The sequence below is a fragment of the Euprymna scolopes genome, chromosome 36 (assembly GCF_053919585.1).
Source record: "Euprymna scolopes isolate OS-2025 chromosome 36, ASM5391958v1, whole genome shotgun sequence".
In the NCBI taxonomy this organism is placed as follows: Eukaryota; Metazoa; Mollusca; class Cephalopoda; order Sepiida; family Sepiolidae; genus Euprymna; species Euprymna scolopes.
This window is the reverse complement of record NC_136517.1, coordinates 24,379,469-24,388,362: the sequence shown is the minus strand read 5'-3', so window position 1 is coordinate 24,388,362 and position 8,894 is coordinate 24,379,469.

Genomic DNA, 8,894 nt, shown 5'->3' with positions numbered 1-8,894 from the left:
GGGCATTGAATATTTTTTTTTTTATCATGAGTGTTGTTATTATGAGTCTAGGGAAATTAGTGGTCTCCCGGAACGTCCGCCATTTTGAAATCGAGTTTTACACGGTCTGGTCATGACGGGCATAATTCTATGTCAAATATGAATTTATATGCGTGTTACAGAATAGGGACTCTACGTCAGTAAAAATTAAGTTAGCTAGTCTGAATTTCGATAACGGTTACGCTTAGTACTTGATAATCCAGATCTGTATAACAGATCTGTTTCCAGTGTTGAATAAAAAAAAAAAAAGGTAATAGAGCAGGGGTAACAGGAAGACAAAACAAAGTTGAACAATGACGAATTGTAACAAAGCGCCTATGGGTGCGTGTGAGAAAATATTAGCAGCCGTTAAAGCATTTATGCAAATTAGTAAGTGTTCGCGAGTTTGCATCATAAGAAAAAAGAGAAAATTTGTACCACGTGGTAAAAAGAGATGCAAGTGCGTACCGGGGAAAATGACGTGTAAACACGCCTGCAAGAGAAAGCGCTGGCCGTGGCCCCATGAAGTGGCGAGGAGACAGAGATTTTTAAAAGCGACATGCGCGTTCGAAAAGTCTTTGGAAATAAATGAAGAACGTTGTTTTTGGAGGAACCACAAATAAACGCATTTTATTTGCACTTAAAAAAAGGTGACGAGTAGGATTTGTATTTCTTTCCTTTGTTTGTTTGTTCCTGCGACGATATATTATTACGTTACAAAAAAAGGCTTTCAAATCAGTCATTCAGTGAAAGCCACGCGAACAAGCAACCGCCAATAATGTAGAAAATTTGTAATTTAAGGCTAATTTTATTCTGATATTTGTCCGTGGACGTTACTTATTTCGTTAAGTAAGACTGTTATGTTTAACAAGTAAATAACTAGCTTCAATAACATTAGTCTCGCTCTCCCCGTGAGTCCATTCTCACCAAATAAAACCTTGAAGACAACTAATCGAACGTCTTATTGTGTTCCTCTTTCTCCATGAGAAGAAGCTTATTTTTGTAGCAACCATTTTAGGAAAAATCGACGATAAAAAATATTGGCAACCTCATACAGGATATTATATAAACAGTTAAGCCTAGAAAAATGTATTTGTATTGATTTGTATATTAGTCAAAATCATTCCAATGTTTCTAATATATAATGGATTATATGCGGTATGTATTTACCTCCTGGAAACCGTGTGAAGGTATGAGCAAGTTGTGGAAGGTGAGCAGTGAAAATTAGACTAATAAGAAGATGTGCACTGGTCCACAAAAGATGCCTGAGCAGACCGGTCGACATCCCTTTGTTGGGGAATCTAAGGCATTAGTAATGAAAACAACGGAAACGTCCAAATTTTATCTGTAACTCACGGTTGCTCAACATTTCATTGCACCTCGGTTCATATAAAACAACATACAGCAAATAATTGAATATAATTAAAATTACTTGACCATATTATACTTTTTCTAGCAGGGTAACTTGACGTTGTCCGGGATTAAATGATGGTCAGTGAATGCTTCACATTCTCGTTTTTTTATTGTCATCGGGATCAATAAAATCACCCATTTTCAATAAAATCAATTGATTGCTTGCTCTAATTGGGGACCCATCGCGATGCACCTGCAGGAAGCTTTTCATGCCTCTCGCAGTGACTAAGTTCACCATATATTGTAGTATACATTGCACTGTAGAGAACCTACTGTTGATTTTTATAAAATTAGTTTCATATAATAGCTTGCATTAAAGTTTAAAACGCAAAAGTCAAGTATCATGGCTCAATTGTGCTCTAAACAGACACTTTTATTTCGAATGCGTCCTTGTCATATCAAAGAATCCACTGTTGATTTTTTATTTCTGGCATTAAATGCAAAAGTTAACTATCATTATGAAATTGTGATTTAAACAGAAATATTCATTTCGGGCGCAACCCTGTCATATCAAAAACATACTGTTGATTTTATATGTTGGACCTTTCGACTTGTGTGGGAATAAAACTTCTCAAATGCACTTGTGATGTTGGACTGTGTAAGATATTAAGTTTAATCAAAATCGACATTCGCCCTTTCATTGGATTGTTCGATTATCGATAATCGATACATATCGAAGACATTCCGACACAAAACCTATGCAAAAACACTGTCAGTCACATGATATACATATGTGTGAAATTTCCTAATATCGACCCAGGCATTTTCAGTCACTAAGGAACGAAGTCACAGACGCACAGACACACAGACACATTGAAAAAATTTCCTTTTTATATAATAGCAGAGATAGAAATCTGATTGCTAAAGTTTCATTGCCGACTGGGACTTTGATTGTTTTGATAATTGCAAGGTTGGGATTAAAATATGAATTGTAACCACTGGATTGTTTATATTTTTACGTATGCCAACCAAGAAATTTGTTTTCCATTGCAGAATTACGTGATAAATTGAGTAAATACGAAAAAAAAAAAAAAAAACGAAGCGAATAGGCCTGACAATCGAAATGAGCAGTCTTTTCCTCTCCCCATCTACGTTTGGGGAGTTGTTTTCCACTATAAATCAGCGTGCGCGGAAAAAATGTTGACATTCTACATACATATTAATTGTAACCTGCATACATTTCTTTATGTCGTTTTTAGTTTCTTCTTTTATAATCCAACATCTTCTGATTTGCATACAACGTAAAAAAAACAGGAAAAATGGAACATTCGATTGCTTCTTTGTTGTTGAGTTCGTGTTTTTAAAATATCCATGTGTACACCATCCGTCATCCGCCATCCGCCAACAATTTCGATATTTTCTTTTATAATTTTAATTACTTGATCCCTTTCGTAAACATATTTGATTGCCATGTTATACAAAAGAATATTTTCGTATCATTTTTCTGTGACGATTTCAAATTTTCGCCCGAATTTTTTTCCCTAACATATGGTTCCCCTACATTCTAGTTGCCCTACGATCCATATAAAACAGTATAATGCAAAGATAAAAGGCTAATGTAACTTACTTAACCACTTTGTATAATTTTTATTGCCAGTTTTTCATTGCACATTGTCCATTGACTGACTCTATGAAAAGAGAATCTTAACGCAATAAAAACACGTTTTACAAAATTAGAAATCAATTGCTTCAAATAAAGCTTCGATGTTTTTATTAATATTTTTGTCAAATCGTTGATTTCGAAAGTTGTAAAACGTGTTTTTATTGCGTTAAGATTCTCTTTCGTTACGCACGTATATTTCGAAACGCTGTCGTTTGACCTTCACCTAGCAAATTCCATTTCTTTAATTTTCACCTTTAGCACTGATTTCCCCCGGCTAAAACCCAAATATAAAGTTGCGCATAGGTTCGAATACTCTATATATTAAGTTTCGTATCTGTAGGCCAAAAACTGACAGACGAGTTTGGTAGGCAATTTCTTAAACAAATATATATACGCATATATATATATATATATATATATATATATATATGTATGTATATATATATATATATATATATATATATATATATATATATATATATATATATATATACTCGGGGTTTTTTTTATATTCAAAAGTAATGGACTAATGAATTCAACGAGGTTGTTAGATAGTGCTCAATAAAAAGAGCTGATAATACTTGTTTATTGTTATATAAACATGCTCACATCCCGCTGCTACAAACAACCACTTGTTTCAATCAAACAACAGATATCATCAGGCAGCGACTTGACTATTCAAAAGTTCAATGAATAATGGATTTTTATTTTAGGTAGGAACTCTTTAGAAGTTGGAGTTAAAAAACTTAAAACACAGGACTTTAATTAAATAAAAAAGTAAAAAGGGAGAGGCAATTTAAATAAAGTTAAAAGATTACAATGGGGAGAGAGTGATTGAGAAGAAAAAAAAGGAATAGAGACAGAAATAGAGAAAGAAAATATAGAGAAAACAAAATAGAGAGAAAAAGAAGAGAGAAAATATATATATAAATATATAAATATACACACACACACATATATATATATATATATATATATATATATATATATATATATATATATATATATATATATATATATATATGATATGGAGAAGAAAAGAAAAAAGAAATAAATGGTTATAATCTAGTTCTTATTCTCTTTATTATAACCATTTATTTCTTTTTTCTTTTCTTCTCCATATCATATCTCTATATATATATGTATATATATATATATATATATATATATATATATATGTGTGTGTATATATATATATATATATATATATATTTTCTCTCTTCTTTTTCTCTCTATTTTGTTTTCTCTATATTTTCTTTCTCTATTTCTGTCTCTATTCCTTTTTTTTCTTCTCAATCACTCTCTCCCCATTGTAATCTTTTAACTTTATTTAAATTGCCTCTCCCTTTTCACTTTTTTATTTAATTAAAGTCCTGTGTTTTAAGTTTTTTAACTCCAACTTCTAAAGAGTTCCTACCTAAAATAAAAATCCATTATTCATTGAACTTTTGAATAGTCAAGTCGCTGCCTGATGATATCTGTTGTTTGATTGAAACAAGTGGCTGTTTGTAGCAGCGGGATGTGAGCATGTTTATATAACAATAAACAAGTATATATATATATATATATATATATATATATATATATATATATATATATATATATATATATATATATATATATACAAAGAGGTTTGTATTTGCTATAACTTTTTAATATTACGCAAGCATAAATCATGTAAATACCTGAATATGAATACAATAAATAGTTAGCTAAAAATGATCACCTCATAAGAAATCCAAAAAACCTTATAAGGAATTAAATAAAAAGAATGTTCAAAAGAATATGGAAATAAGCTAGATTTTTTGCAGAGAAATGTAATTCCACGACGCACATATAACGAGTTGTATTTTGCTTTTAATAAATAAAAAAATGTTTTTGATATTATTATTGTTATGTAGTCGGAAGGTACATATAGGTGACACATAATATCTCAATGTGGCTAATCTATACTGGGTCCCCGGCGTTGCCCGGGTGTTTGGATGAGTGTGTTGAGCAAAAAAACAAGTGGTAGTAGGTAGGCAGTACCGCGAAGAAGGAAAAGAACATGGAAAAATAAACTGACGTTTTTGCTGTTGCGCCTACGGCCGAACCGGAAGTGAAGTAGATATATATTAAGGCTAGACAATCAATGACTTTCGAAAATATCGGCGAAAAAAAAAGCGACTCCTCCCTGTATAAAAGTTCCGAGTTGAAGGTGAAATAATTAATGTTTTTGGCCAATTTTTCCATATTTGGCGTCCGAAGGGTCGAGCTTCAAAACGATACCGATCTTGTTAAAATCCGTCGCCTCTGTAGAAAGTTTTAGGTAGACATACATACATACATACATACATACATACATACATACATACATTTGAACAGACAGATGTAATTTATATTATAGAAGATGGTGCAGCTTTTCCAAGTGATGTTATGTCAAACAACAACGTGAAACTTGACACGATGGATTATTTTCCTGGACTCCAGCAATACCAAAAAACCTACAAGAAAGATATACTATAACTTATTTAAATGGTCAATTAGGGAGAGTAGAATTATGTTTTCAACTATTTTATAAACTGTGTGCCTGACAGATAAAAGAAAACTTTAATGGAACATTCGGATATCTATGTATCTCAGATAGAGATCAAGTGATACACTTAGGATATGGACCCCTTAATTTCTGAGAACTTCGACTGAAGAACATGAAACAAAAAAATAAGGACACTTTTTATTTTCTTACAAACTTGAACCCCCCCCAATATTTCTCTCTCCCTCTCTCGCTCTCTCCTTCTGTCTGTCTGTGTGTGTGTCTCTCTATCTCTATCTCTATCTCTATATCTCTCTCTTTCTCTCTCTTTCTCTCTCTCTCTATGTATATATATATATATATATATATATATATATTATTATTATTATTATTAGCCCCCTTTAAGAAACTTGTTTCTTATCGTTGAGTACTTTCAGTTGTAATAAAGTCGGTCAACTTAGCTCATATGCGCAGATCGTCATATAATGATTACATCACTCTGACTGATGTTAAAAGCATTTAATAAGAATAAATGTTTAAATTTCAACTTTATCTCTCGCGGTTGACGGTGGCCGAATGGTTCGGGTCTTTGCTAATGAAGCCAGACATGACTTCTGTTGCCGAGGTTCGAATCTCTCGGCTGACGTTAATCGTGACTCCCTGCTACATGGAACACAAGTGTCTGTAGGTATTTAATAATTATTATAGTAAATAATATATATATATATATATATATATATATATATATATATATATATATATATATATATATATATATATACCGTACATTTCGGCATATAAAGCAACCCTAAAATTAAATGAGGTACAAAATTGGAGCAAATTTTAATAAATGTATTATATATTGGTTGTATAAGACGACTGCTTATATATATATATATATATATATATATATATATATATATATATATATATATATATATATATATATACATGACTGCTTTTGTCGGCGTTTCCTCACCACCCAAACCATTAGGATTATTTTTATTTATTTCTAAATGGTTTAACCCCTCTCTCCTGCTCTTTCCTCCCTTCGCTTCCAGTCTCTTAGTCTCGCACGTTATGTACTTACGCCTTTCCTTCTTTTTTTCTCTCTCTCGTTCAATATTTCAATTTCTTATTACGTATTGATCCTTTTTGTTCTCTCCAGCCTATTGACACCCTCTGCAACCGATTAGAGCGCAAGACAGAAAATAATAGGGAAAAGGGATAAAAGTTTGGAAATAAATAAAAAGTGTTCAAACTTTTTAACCCGTCTCTTTCCCTCTCGCGCCCTTTTCGTAGCCCAACCCGAACCCTTCCTAAACCATTCTGACGCTTTTTCACCCGAGGGTGACAAGATTAGAAGTGACAAGGGGCGCATCCAAGCGTGTTAAAATTGTGACGACGTCCGCCTGGAGTGCATCTAAGACAACGACAATTCTAGTGATCTGACGTTGTCTGTACGGGGTGCGAAGGAGGGCGGTTGCTTTTCGTTGGGCAGAGGACGGGTTTGCTGGTGCCGATGATTGGTGTCGATCGGCCATTTTTCTTGGCCACGCGTCGGAGACTTCATTAGCCCATCACCCGTCGCACAGTCGCTTAAATGCTTCTTGCTTAACGACTTTCAAGTTAACAGCGTCTAAACGCATGCGCACGAGAAAAAATGTACGTGCCTTTATTGCGCGCTAAAAGATCGAAAAGAAAATCATAAAAAAAAAATGGCGTCGCCTTTGTTTGGACATCATGTGTGTTAACTTGCCGTATCTACAAATTAAAATCTTACACACACTAAGCCCAAAATTCCAACTTAATATAATGTGTGTTTGGTGTTTGTTTTGATTATGTTTTGTTTTAAGTAACCGTAACTTCATTTAAAGGTATGATTCAAACTCTGTGACAAGCACTAATTAACTTTTTATTACGTAGTTGATCCGAAGTTACCGATTATTATTATTATTATTATTATTATTATTATTATTATTATTATTATAGTATGTTGTAAAAAAGAATGTTACAAAGATTGTATTAAAACCAAACGTTATTTTTTGGATAAAAATATTTATGTTTAGAAATGAAAAGGAATGTTAGTTTTCATAACTAATACGAACAGGAATTACATCCGATTTGTGTCTTTAATCACATGGAGTTAATTGCGTACCGAGATAGATTTGATATAAGAGGTAATTAGAATCAAGTAGATGGCAGTCAGAGAGAAAAGTCGGCAATCGGTATTCAGAGAAAGAGAGAGGCGGCCCACATAATGTAATGTCTCCAAGCAGTGGAGACTATCAGAATATATCGATAGTAAAAATGGGGAAGCATTCGGAATAAAGTTGCTGAAAAGACAATTCATTAGAATAAATCTTCTTTGCAGCTTCCTTTCAGCTTTTTTATATTATATGTCCCGTTCATCACTAAACGATTGAAATTCTTTTGAAATGAGGCTTTATAATTTGTGTGTATGATTCATAAAAATGATTATGACAGTCTTAAAAAATTAATGAATACAAAAATTGTGGAACTGTTGTTTGAATCTTTCGATCACTATTAAGGATACATCACGGTTCTCCGTTTACTCTAACTTCTTTAGTAATACAGAATGATTTTCATGATGCTGATACGTTATTTCTGTCGAAGCCACCGCTTTTTAGTGATCCGTATAGGAAGCACAGTACCCCATTTATTAAATAAATCTTAAAAGTCTGTATGTGTCTGTGTTTGTGTTCTCATGTATTTACTCATCCGCATTGTACAGGCACCAAAATGGCAGTATTAGAAAGATCAATCTCTCGGACTAAAAATATCGAAAAATTGGAGAAAGTCGTCGATTATTTCGTGTAAAAATGTTTTATCTTTCGACGCGGTTTGCAAACTACGCATGCTCTGTCTTTATGTTCTTTCGTTTTGAATCGCTAAATTTTCAAGGTTGTGACTTGTATCCTCGTGCGAACAATGTTTACTAACTTGAGTTATGCGAGTTCGCGCCCGGCACGTAGTGTTTATTTATTTATTTGCTTACAAAATTTTGCTTTTGGTTTAGCTTCTGGCTGATGCCATCCAAGTCCCGTTTTCGTTTATTTTTATTTTACAATCGGGCAATGCCGTCTTCTTTCTCGCTGTCACATTTTTTAAGACCGGAAAACGCGGCCGGCATCTCCCCCCCCCCCATTTAGAATAGGCATATTACGGTTCCTTATTAACTCTAACTCCGCCAGCAATACATCTTCCAGATGCCATGCAGGATTACTTTACTGATACTGACACATTAATTCTGTCAAAGCATCTTGATGATCGGTATAAAAATCACAGCTACTCACTTGGAATGGAGGTATATTTTATCAAGGTTAA